This window comes from Humulus lupulus, chromosome 4, assembly GCF_963169125.1.
Source record: "Humulus lupulus chromosome 4, drHumLupu1.1, whole genome shotgun sequence".
NCBI lineage: Eukaryota > Viridiplantae > Streptophyta > Magnoliopsida > Rosales > Cannabaceae > Humulus > Humulus lupulus.
In genome coordinates this window covers 14,815,790-14,829,676 of record NC_084796.1, presented here as the reverse complement: position 1 = coordinate 14,829,676, position 13,887 = coordinate 14,815,790, and positions in this window count along the sequence as shown.

The following is a 13,887-nucleotide window of genomic DNA, read 5'->3' as shown; positions in this document are numbered from 1 at the left end:
CAGTTCGTATTTGGTTGTTGTCTCTAAATTTTTTCCGACCTTTACAACTATGGTCGGAAACTCTTTGTCGAGTTGGACCTCTTCAAGGTCCTCGACATGTCCTATATCTTCTTCAAAATCCTCAAAGCGAGGATCTAAATCTCTATCCTCACTTTGGGCAACACCCTATTTGGTGACCTCATCACCTAATTGGGCTTGTACATCAACGGCCATTTGCAACTCTTTTGGGGGAGCACTCCTCGGCATACCCTTCTTTGCCTTAGTGATTGAGGCATTGTAGCACTCCCTTGCTTCCCTCTGGTTTCCCAATACGCGACCTACCCCTGCGTCGGTTGGGAATTTCATGGCTAAGTGCCATATAAAGGTGACGGCCCGAAGGTCGACCAGTATTGGCCTTCCAATCACTGCATTGTAGGCCGAAGGATAGTCAACTACTATAAAAGTAGTGAGTAATGTCCTGTTGGCGGGTGCAGTACCTGCTATCACTAGAAGCCTGATTGACCTTGTTGGAGCGAGTCCCTCACCAGAGAAACCATAAATTGTTTGGTTGCAAGGCTCCAAGTCCTTTGTGGACAACTTCATTCGTTCCAGCAAAGACTTATACAGGATGTTAACCGAACTTCCTGTATCGACCAATACTCTTTTCACCATCATATTGGCAATCTTTCCCTCGGACAGGTTACCAATAAACGAGCTACAAGCATGATCTAGTGATAATCTAGTCACAACCATAAACAGTGATCCAATGAGTTCAAGTTCTAAAACCAATCTCGGAACCAAGACCTAGCCTCCGAGACATCGAATCCCACTAAACCGGGTAGTAGGAACGATCCCGAGGCCTAAGGTTTGAGTTTCAATGATCAAAACATCACTTCGGCCATAAAAACCCTCAAGCACCGCAACTAAGTGGATTTTAACCACTTAATCACGTAAAATATTTGTGTTCTTGTGAGTTCATTTCATTTTTCATTACGGTTTATTACTAAGCATTAATCTACCTTATTATTTCTTAAAACTTTGTTGGCGAAAAACTGCGTCAACATTAATTATTATTAACTTTTTAAACTTTTATTAAATATAATTATCAATTTCTATATTCAACTAATTTATAACAATTTAATATTAGATAATGTTATTTAATAAACAAATTAATATATTTTCTTAAACTAATTTATTATTTATTTAATTAATTATTCTTAAATTTTTAAACATTTATTAAATAAAATTATGAAATTCTACATTAAAATAATTTATAACTATTTAATATTAGATAATGTTATTTAATAAACATATTAATAATTTTTCTTAAAATAATTTATTATTTATTCAATTAATTTTTTTAAAAATAAATTATTATTTAATTATTTATTTATTCATAATTTTTTAATTTGTAATAATAATAATAATTTTACAAATTAATTATTATTTAAATTTTAGACTAATTTTTTTATTCATTATTTTATTAATTATATTTTAAACTTATTAATTTGATAATTACTAATAAATTTTATAATTAAATTAGTAATTACTTAACTTAAATAATTATAAAATTATATGATAAGTTAATCAAATTATTATAACAACTTACACTAAACTTGCCTAATTATTTATTTAATGACAGAGAAAATAAATCAAAACTTAAAAAATAAAATAATTTCTAATTAACTACTAATATATTTGTTTAATAATTTTCAATTAATTATAAAAATACTAATTAAATCTATTTATATAATATTCATTACAATTTAAATTTCTCTTCATGTTGACATAATATATAACAAAAAAAAAAAAAACTACTTTACTTAATTAAATTTCACGAAAAATTCGGCAGCATAACATTTTAATACGACCATTTCAAAAAATTTAAAATCATGCACTCAGAAAATTCCAGAACATTTATAATAACACATAAAATATTTATAACTAACCAATTTCTATTATTATAATTTTTTTCTATTTTAAATTTTAAAAACTAAAACATATATAAAATTGTTAACACATAATCAAAATTTTCTTACACATACGCAAAATAATATATACATAAAAACATACTTTTCCACTGATTTCACAGCGGAGCAGCGGACCTTATACACAAAAATAGAATATGTTAGAAATTTAAACAAAAATTAAACAATAAAATTTAAAACACATACCGTGGGGGGTGACAAGGGTGTGGAGGGGCTCGGATGGGGGTTTCTTGGGTGTAGCGGGGCTCGGGAGGGGTGTCGTGGGTGTGGAGGGGCTTGGGTGGGGAGGTTTCATAGATGTGGAGGGGCTCGGGTTCAAGAGGGTGGGAAGATGATGGAGAATAGGGGCTTGGGGCGGAGAAGACAGAGAGAAATGAAAGAAATGGGAAAAGGGAAACTGATGAAAGGGACACTGAGATCTTTTATATATAAGATTATTTGAGGCGAGGGTCTGCCGCTAATAATTGGTTCTCGCCGCTAATAATGTGTTGGATCCGCCGCTATAATGTATTAGCGGCGGGCAGTCCGCTGGTAATAATTTGTGGGTTCGCCGCTAATACCCATTCAAATGAATGCCCGGGAAAATTCCCGCACTTTTCTTCTTCTTTTTTGTCCGTCGCTAATGCTTTTTTTAAATAAAAAGAACTTTGTTAGTGACGAACTACTGGGTCCGTCGCTAATAGCCCTCTTATTAGAGGCGGATTCAGGTCTGCCCCTAATATTAACATTTCTTGTAGTGATTTTGCATCAAAATTGCATCGAAAAAGCATCGTTTTGGCCAAAAATCAAGTTTCATGATTGTATTGCAAGAGCATTGAAACATCATCGATTTTGCTTCGAAAAAAATATCGTTTTGGTAAAATAAAACCAAGTTTTCATGATTGCATCGCAAGAGCATCGAAGATGGCATTTCGATGCTCTTGCGATGCAATCATGAAACTTGATTTTTGGTCAAAACGATGCAATTTCGATACAAAATCGATGGTATTTCGATGCTCTTACGATGCAATCATGAAAACTTATTTTTTGGCCAAAACGATTTTTTTATGCAAAATCGATGGTGTTTCGATGTTGTTGCAATTTAATCATAAAAACTTGATTTTTGGCCAAAATGATGCCTTTTCGATGCAAAACCGATGGTCTTTCAATGCAAAATCGATGGTGTTTCGATGCTCTTGCGATACAATCGTGAAAACCCCAAAACGATATTGTTTCAATGCAAAATCGATGGTGTGTTGATGCAAAATCGATGGTGTTTCAATGTTGTTGCGATGCAATCATGAAAACTTGATTTTTGGCTAAAACGATGCAATTTCGATGCTCTGCACTGAAATTTGACGAAAACTTTAAAGGATCATATTTTTTAACTCAAATGTCTATTTCAGATGATTTTTTTTTAATTTTGGTATTTTTTCGAGATCTATAAGATTAGAATGAGAGAGAGAGAGAGTGAGAGAGAGAGAGAATGAGAGATGTTAGAGAGAGAGAAAAGCGGTGTTTGAATATTAGGGGTATTTTTATCTAAAAAATTAAAATTGTTATATATTTGAAACAATAACTTATGTTGGCATAATAAAAAAATTCATGAAGTATCCTGCTCATAACAAAAAAATTATATATATATATATAAAGGTGCATTGCCAATAAATAAAAAAAATAAATTGTAAGAATAGTCTTTGCAATGTTTTCAGAATCAGCAACTTTATGACTATAAGGTTTGATCAATGAATGTGTTGTGTACATTAGGTCATACCCTTCACTATTTGTTTTTACTTAAATCTCATTTCTTTATCACCAAAAAGATCTTTTCCTTTGGCTTTTAAATATTATCAACAAACTCTTATCAAATATGTATAACTCGTATTTAAAAATTATTTTTTACTTTATATTTTTATCATAATTAGCATGAGAATATTTTTATTAATAACTAATCATAAGGATAAAAATATTAAATTAAACTTGTGCAAATATATAATTTTATATTGACACCCCCAGGCTTTATAAAGTCACCGACCCTATTAATGAAAATTAGATAAAATAATTTATTTTATTATGCATATTCTTTTTTTTTCTTTTCTTTCATATTAAATTTATGACTAAGAAGAATATAAAAAATAAATAGTTGATTTAACATAAAAAAAAATAAGAAAGTAAAAAAGAGGAAAAATTTGGGAACAAATCAATGAAATAATTTTTTAAATTAAAAAAATGCTTATACTAATAATAATGATACTTTTTTTGTTTGAAATAATGATGATATTTATGTAAAAAAAATATTATAAAATAATTAAGTAATTAAATATTATATGGAGACAAAAAATTAGAAATGATAAGGTTGTTTTGCCCTATATTCGATATAAAGGAAAGAAAATAACAGAGAAATAAAATATAAGAGAGATAGATGATTAGAAGGATATAAGAGAGTTGTTTGGTATGTATGAAGAAAAATAAATTGATTTATCATAAAATTACTATATTAGCCTTAAATTATTAATATAAAATTAATCTATAAAAATAATTTAGTAATTTCTCACTTATGTGTTTTAATAAAGTTTTCTACATGTTATTCCTTTAATTTGGTAATTTAGTAGTTTTTATTATGGGCCCCACCATATTTTTCTCCCCACTTTTCTTTCGTTCTTCATTTTCTCTCCTAAGAAACAACCTTCCTTTTTAATATCTCTCTAAAAGTTTCTTTCCTCTCACTTTTCATCTCTACCAAATAAAAGGTCCAAAGAAAAGACTAATCTTCAAGTACTCGGTCTGAAAATCACATTGTCCATGTCGACCCAGTTTTTCAATGTTTGGATGGTGGAATTGGCAGCCTAGCGAGGTGAAACTCCCATAGCAAATGTAAATACATATGGTACTTTCTCCCTTCCAAGAAAATCCCTGTGAATTCATTGTATTCTCAAGGATACTTCTCTATAGGATGCGAACTATCTCCATTCATTGCAATAAAACTTATTTCATTAAAAAAATTATGGTATTTTCCATATTAAAAGAAAGAGTAATGATATTATGAACTCAAAATATACACATAAATATTTTTCATACATAGTGATATGACAGTTTTTGTCAATTAATTACATTTATCTAAACATGGACCCATTATTTTAAAAATAAGTGTTATGTCATGTAAAAACTTTGTGTTTATTAAAAGATCCATTATACTTGCACCCCAAAGTTTAATTAAGACACCCCATTTTTATTAAAAATTAATATATAATATATATTTTTATCAACTTATGCCTCACTTTTTTTTTCTTTTTCATATTCTAAAAAATATATATAAATAATATATATTTTAAATATTTAAATAAAAATAATAAACAAAAATAAATAAAATCTTGTCAAAGTTGTAGTTTTTTTTTTTTGAAACTTAGACATTAATTAAAAAAATTATGAAAACAAGATAAAATAAAATTATTGAAAGTAACAAAAAAAAAAGAATTTAAAGAATGTAAAAAAAAATGAGAAAAAATATTAATAATAAATTTTTTTAAAAAATAATTAATGAGTGCAAATATAATGCTCCTTATTAAAATTTGATAGAAAATCATTATTTCTGAAATAAAATTTTATAGTTTTCTTTTTATTTTAAAAATTATAAATTTAATATATTAAAAAATAAATAAATAATTTAATATAAATAATTTTTCAGGCGTGTGATATCTCTCTCTCTTCCCATGGCTCGGAAGAAGAAAGGTATATCGAAGCCGACGAAGTTTTCCGATGAGGTGGTGGATGACCTCCCTTCGATCCAAGTTGAGGTACCTGATCTGTTACCGGATGAGGATTTTCATGATCCATGTGATGAACTGGAGCTGGAGTGTGGTGTTGAGGTGCAGCGGGTTGGAAGTGCGAATCGTTCTCCTCCTACTCCAATGAATTGGGCTGAGGATGCGGAGGGTTCTGAATTCCAGAGATCTGCTAAGGAAGTGTGGAGTAAATTTCAGTCGAACCAGGTACCCACGCCCTCTACTCGTCTGAATTATACTGAACCTATGAAATTGGGTGACCAAGTTGTGGCCCGATTAGATATGGAGGAGGTTGAGACTGAAGCTTCATTTTGGAAGAATGCGATTGTTTGCATTGTCCTGGGAGCTAACCCTCCTTTCCGAGTATTTGAAGGATTTGTCAAGAGAATTTGGGGCAACTTGGGTGTTGAGAAGATAGTGAGAATGCATTCTGGTTTTACCCTTGTTAATTTCAGGGATGAAGCTACAAGGGACCTGATTTTGGAAGCAGGAGTTATACACTTTGATAAAAAGCTTGTGGTTCTTCGTCCTTGGACACCAGATATGGACTCTATGAGAATGGTCAAGTCGGTTCCGGTTTGGATTCGGCTGAATGGCTTGGGTTTGCAATACTGGGGAAAAAATAGTCTCAATGCTATGGTGAGCACAATTGGGAGACCGATTATGGTGGATAAAGTGACGCAAAGTAGATCGATGGTGAAATATGTGAGGATATTGGTGGATATTGAGATTACGGATCATCCTCCGAAATCTATTTCTTTTATTAATGAAAGGGAACAAATCACAGAACAAATGGTGGAATATGAATGGCTTCCCTCTAAGTGTGCTGCCTGCTCGAATTTAGGTCATATACTGGCAAATTGTAACAAGAATACTGGTTTTAGTTGGAGGAAGAAATCTACTGATGAGAATGGTACTAGTACAGACAAGATCATATCCAAAACAGAGGAGGTTCAACAACAATCGGAGTCTGCTATTCCTGATCCCAGAGCTTGCACTGCTTCTAATATTGGAGAGGAAGAAAGGGCTAGTAGTTCTCTAGAGCAAAATGCTTCCAAGGTTATTAGTGATGTTCAGGATTTTTCAGAAGCTACTCAGCAAACTGGAAAAGGGAATGCTGAGGTTGCAGGAAGCTGGATTACTCCCAGAAGGAGAGGTGTTCGACAAGGGGTGTTAAATGCTCACAAGTCAGATTTCGTTCAAGGGAAGGCTATATCGGGCAATGGATATGCGGTGCTGCAAGATACAGGGATTGGTCATTTGGTCACTAATTTTATCCCAATTCAGTGATGGAAGTTTGCAATATGATAGGGTGGAATGTGAGGGGTATGAATAAAAAGGATAAGCAAAATGCTATTCTTAGTATTTGTAGGGAGAATAAGGTTGGTTTTGGAGCTTTCTTTGAGACTAAGTTTAAACATGAGAAAATTAAAGAAGTTTTTGAGAATAATTTTCACAATTGGGATTATTTTTCTAGTCCTATTGTTTCTGGTAGGATCTTAGTTGTTTGGCAAACTAAATTTGTGAAGGTTGATATATTGCATGAAGATCCCCAACTTGTCCATTGTAGGATCAAAGTGAGTGGCCAGCAGGAATTTTTCTTTGCTACAGTGGTTTATGGTAGCAATTCCATGGGGGAGAGGAAGCATCTTTGGGATAAATTAGCTAGTATTGGTCAATTAAAGTCTCCTTGGATAATTTTTGGAGATTTCAATGCCATGTTTAGCTACCAAGATAGGATTGGTGGGAGACAAGTCCTTGCTAAGGACATAGCTGATGCTCAAGATTGGTTGGCTTTAGGCCAAGTTGAGGAACTTAAGTGTGAGGGTGCTCCCTATTCTTGGACGAACAAACAGGAGGCAGGAGATCGTATTTTTTCTAAGTTAGATAGAGTGTTTATCAATGATCTGTGGCTGGATGTTTTTCTGAAATCTGAAGCTCGTTTCAAATGGGACTGCATTTCTGATCACAGTTTCTGTGTGATTCGTAATCAAGAAGTTAATGGTGTGGGATTTATCCCTTTTCGTTTTGGTAACCACTGGATGCAGTATAGAGGCTATAGAGAAGTTGTTCTTCACTGTTGGAATGCACCAGTTGTTTCTGGTGGAGGTCTCAGCAAGATAATTCAGAAATTATATCGGGTGAAGCATACTTTGAAAAGGTTTAACAGAGAGGAGGTTGGTGATATTGTTTTGAGTTATAAGAAGGCCAAGGAGGAGTATAGTAGAGTTCAGGAGGCTCTGGCATCTAATCCTTCAGACATGTCTCTGCTTCATTCGGTTACTCAAGCCCAGCTCAATGTTTCAGTTTTGCAGCGCTGTTATGCCAATTTTCTCAAACAGCAGAGTAAACTTAATTGGATTAAGTTTAGTGATGATAATTTGAGATTTTTTCATGCATTTATGCGAAAAAGAAGAGTTGATAATAGGATTTCTTCCTTCACAATAGGAGGCAAAACAGAAGAGGATTATTCTAAAGTTGTAGAGCATTTCCTGTCTCACTTCAAGAAGTTTATGGGAAAAGGAAATTTGGCTTCAGTGGCGATTGATCATAGCTGTTTCATGCAGGGAAACAGATTGTCTCTAGATCTCCAAGTCAGACTTCTGAGACCTTTTACCAAGAATGATGTGAAGAAGGCTCTATTTAGCATTCACTCCTATAAAAGTCCTGGTTTGGATGGTTTTGGGTCGGGATTTTTTAAGGGGTTATGGTCAGATATTGGTGCTGAGATTACTTCTGCAGTGTTGGATTTCTTTCATGATGGTTACTTGCCGAAGGATTTGAATGAAACTGTAATTTCCCTTATCCCTAAGCTTGCTAATCCGTGTTCAGCTAGTGACTATCGTCCTATTGCGTGTTGTAAAACTCTATATAAGTGTATATCGAAGATGATTTGCTCTAGACTTTCGGAAGTGCTTCCCTTTCTTGTTCATAGTAATCAAGGGGCATTTATTAAAAATAGAGTTCTAGCTCATAATATTATGATATTCCAAGATCTCCTCAAAGGGTATACTAGAAAGAATATTTCAGCTAAATGTTTAATGAAGATTGATTTGAGTAAGGCTTACGACACAGTTGATTGGCATTTTGTGGAGGAGTTGCTTAAACATCTGTGTTTTCCCACTAGATTTATTGGCTGGATTCTAGTTTGCTTAAAAGGTACCAAGTACAATCTGTTAATGAATGGGAGAATTCAGGGCTCCTTCAAAGGGGAAAAAGGCCTAAGGCAAGGGGACCCCATGTCTCCTCTCTTGTTTGTTCTCATTATGGAGTACCTCACTCGTTTATTAGCTCATTACTCTGACAAGAAAGGCTTTGGTTATCATCCTTTGTGTAAACATCTTAGGTTGATTAACCTCTGTTTTGCAGATGATTTGATTATCTTTTGTAAAGGTAATGTCAGTTCAGTGAGTAAGATTCATGAAGCCTTCTCTGCGTTTTGTGATGCTTCTAGGCTTTCTGCGAATAAATCTAAGTCCCATATCTATTTTGGAGGGGTGAAGGAGTCTACCAAAGCTCAGATTCTTGAGATGTTGCAAATGGAAGAAGGCTCCTTTCCTTTGAAGTACTTGGGAGTTCCTCTTCGGCCCACCAAGTGGAAGGCCTCAGACTGTGGGGTTATTCTGGATAAGTTGAACAAGAAGCTTAACTGTTGGGCGAGTAGGAACTTGTCTTTTGCTGGTCGTGCCCAACTCATACACTCAGTATTGCTTGGTATTAGGAATTTTTGGATGAATATATTCATTCTTCCGTCCAAGATTACTGCTGCCATCGATAAGAGCTGTCGAGAGTTTCTTTGGGGAACTAATGGGAATAGAAGTAAGTTGCATCTCCCATCGTGGGAAAAAGTTTGTCTCCCTAAAAAGCTGGGTGGTATTGGCTTCCGTGAGGGTAAGAAATGGAACTTGGCGTTGATGGCTAATTTTATTTGGGCGATTTCTTCCAAGCAAGACTGCCTGTGGGTCAAATGGATTAGTTCCATCTATTTGAAGGAGTTTAGCGTCTGGAATGTGCCTATTAGTCAGGATATGAGCTGGTATATCAAGAAATTACTGAGGCTGAGACATTTCATGGATGAGGATAGCTTGTTGCTAGCTGTTAAGGGAGGTAAATTTCATAGTAAACATTTATATTTCTCTCTTGTTTCTGCGCAATCTGTGGGTTTTGCTGAGACAGTTTGGAACAAGATTATTATGCCTAAGCACAGGTTCATTTACTGGCAAATTTTTAATAATCAGCTGCTTACTAGAGACCACTTGAGCCGATTTATACATATTACCTCTGTTCTCTGCCCTGTGTGTGATTCTGGCGTGGAAACACATAGTCATTTGTTTATGGAGTGTATATATTCCAGGAGAGTGTATGAGGAAATTGGTAGATGGCTGGGTGTTTTCCATTGGCCTGAATCTTATGAGAAGCTCACTCATTGGTGTTTATTGGCCAAACATAGCTTGAAGAATCAGATAATTAATGCTGTTATAGCAGCTTCCTGGTACTTCATTTGGTGCAACAGAAACTGTTGCATTTTCGATTCAATTTGTAAAATGGACAGTAGCCTTAGTTTGGAAGTCAAAGAAGTAGTTAAGTATAGAGTTTTGAGTTGGGGTTCCTTCTCTCATCACAAAAAGGATGTATATTTACGCCAAATTGTAGAAAGTTGGTAGTTGGTTCTGTGTAGTGTTTTTCTTGCTGTTTGTGTGAGTTTGCTCGCTGCTGGTATGTAGCAGCTGCTCTTTTTGTCTTGTAATTTTGGTTGGTTTTTGAATAAAATTTTTCTTTTGTTAAAAAAATAAATAAATAAATAACACATGAATGTGATATGATATAAGGATTACTTGACATAAAAGATGGAAATTTGCTTAATAAATAATTTATTCATCTTTAATAAGCTTTAGAATGATGTAAATTATAATATTAAATTAAAAAAAGTAACATTAATAATCCTACTTAAAACAAATTTTTAATTCAATTTTTACGTAAGTTAAAAATTTTAATTCAATTCTATGTAAATTAAAATTTAGGATTTTTTAAGGCTTTTACATAAGTTTTTTAATTCAATTTTTACTATATTATTTATTTTTATTCGATGATTTTTCTCTTCAAATTACATTCGATTATTAAACTTTATTTAGGTTTTTAAGTAAGTTATTGAATTAAATATTGACTTTTTTTATATATTTTTATTCGATAATATTTCTCTTAAAATTATATTGTTTTTAAAATATATTTATATATTTGATAATTAATAATCTTTTTATATTTAAAATTTTTAAATTTTCTTCATTAGCTTTTAAATTATAATCTTTATATTATAAACCTAATCAACTTAGGATATGTGCGGATTACTATAAAAAAGAAAGCCGAAAAATTAAGAAAAGAACATCAACTTTATTAGTTCTGATAAAAAAAACTTCATTAATTCTAATTAAATAATCTTACTTAGTTAATTGTTGAGGATTAAAATTAAAGGAAATAAGAAACCTCTAAAAGGTTTAGGGTTCGTGATTGGAAAATTGCATTTTCAAAAAGTGTGTTTCTAAAATAAAATCTGAATTTATAATTTGAAAATATATTTTTGAAAATATGATTAGTTCAATATTTAAAAACTGTTTTTAGATTTTAAAAATCTGAATATGTAATTGGTATGGAATCTAGAAATATAAAAAAGTGATAGATTTGTAGGATTTTCGGATACAATGATTTGGAATAAGAGAAAACGTAATTTTCTTATTTTTGATTTTATAACCCAAAATTATAATACTAATTTAAATTTTATTTTCAAAAACATATTTCCAATCACTTATTTTTATAGGTTTTACTGTTTTTTAATTTTTAAAATGATAAAATTGGATTTTGATACTCTTTCAATCACACTCTTAAATTTGTCTTCAAAAGAAATTTTTTGAAGAAGAATGCTGACGCATTCTACATATATACAGCAAAATAAACTTAAATCATTTAGGAGATGAGGCTTCAAAATATATATCGCGTGTATTTATATATTTTTATATATATTTGTGTGTTTGTGTGGTGCACGTGGTATTATGTGGTGTTTAGATAATCTTTATATTTAAAATAATACCTGTCTACATATGAATCTCTCCCTACTACTATAAATATTTCATTAACTAGAAGTCTTGTTGATAAATAATCTAGGTGGGATTCAAATTTGTAAAAAATATATTTTGCATTTTTTTGCAAAAAACATTTTTATAATTGTGATATATGAAGTACATATATAGTATATGTGTAGAAGATGTTTGCATTCCTCCTCTCTATTATACTTGCTTTAATTTTAAAAATCTATTTATTTTAAATGACTAAGTATAATTCGATTACCATTTATATTTTACTAAAATAGGGGAGTTACAAGTTATTCGTGCTTTTTCGAACTCAAATTTATTCTCTTTTTCTCTCCAAATCTCATTACCCTTTCAAAGTTAAGGCATTAGAGGACTCTTCTCATTCAATGAAAAGATGGGCACCAAAAGTGCTAATGTGTGAGGAAGGCTAAGCCCTTGAAGAGGGCTCTTAAGGGGTTTCGATGCAAGATTACTAGTTAAAGGAAAGACCAATCTCCAAGTACTCAGTATGAAATTCATGTTGTCCAAGTCGACCAGTCTTTTAGGGCTTGGATAGTGGAATTGGCAGCCTAGTGAAGTGAATCCACATAGCAAATGTTGATAACAGAGACATTTGGAACTTCCCCCATGTCATGGAAACCCTTATGAATTCATTGCATTCTCCAAGATACATCTCCATTAGCTTCAAACCATCTCCATTCATTGAGCTAAAAGTTAAGTGAACATAAATCGTTTTGTGATAATGATTCGCATACACATGTATACTAAAATAAAGAATGAGAGAACATAGTTGGATACCGGAAAAAAAAATGAAAGTACTTCTCCCCCAATTACATAAAAATGTCATTGAAGGTAATGGCTTCTATTTTTTTAATTTTATTTTCATAAATAAAAAATTAAAAAATAATATTGTCATTCAAAAATATATTTCATAAAATTACTACTTTATATTTTTTTTAATGAAAAAAAGTAATTTAATCAATATTCCAATTGAGTTTCCTTGTAAAATGATTATGATCTTCTCATATTTTATTCACATTCATTATGTTTACACTCTAGTAAACTTGCCATAAAAGCTTTAATAATTTTCATATTATAAATAAATAAATAATGTGTATATCGAAATCTTTCTTTATGAATATTACTATAAATATATACATATTTTTAAATAATACATGAATGTGAGGTCCCATTTGGCAAAGCTTATGTTCTTGCTTTTAGCTAAAAGCATAAGATAGTATAAATTTTAGCTTATCTTTTTAGTTTGGACAACTATTATATAAAGTTCTTTTTTTAATAAAAAGTTATTTTTAAAGTGTTTGGATATTAATTAAAAAATATCTTTTATGAGTAATCCTACTCTAATGGGGCAGTGCACCACATTAATCCTACCCTAAAAGGGGTGGGAATTTTCCCACTAAATATTTAAGCAAGACGGGATTGGTATTGAGTGCCTCCCCTCAACCACGCCCCGATTATATATGTATACTAGATGTTATTATATAAATATATATGGATATATTAATACTAAAAAGTTAATTTAGTAATTATTAAAGAAAATAAATCTTATAATTTCCAAAAATTAATTATTATACTATTTTATAAAAGGATACCCTAAAAAAATTTATATGTTGTCGTAAATTTTTCTCAATTATTTATAAAGACACATTGTAGCTCATTATTTAAGATTTGATGTTTTTATTTAATTATTTAGGATAATAGTATTTTGTTTTTAAGACCATGTTAAAGTATATCCTATTTAATATCTTATGTTTGGGTCTAATGCCATAGTTTTTTTATATATTTATTTATTTACATATAAATAATATTTTAATATATAAAATAATAATTCTAAGAGGAGTGATATAGTCAACTTTCAATTTTAAACTTTTAGTCAATCTCTACCTCCAAAAATATATATAGAAGAATTTTTTTTCAAATTTTTTGTATGGTAGTGTTCACTATAATTATAACATCCTTCTTGCAAATTTTCAAAATATTTTAAATAATTTACCGTACCGAAAATAAAAATTCTAATATTTCTAAATATTTCAGTTGGTTGACTAAAAGATTGAA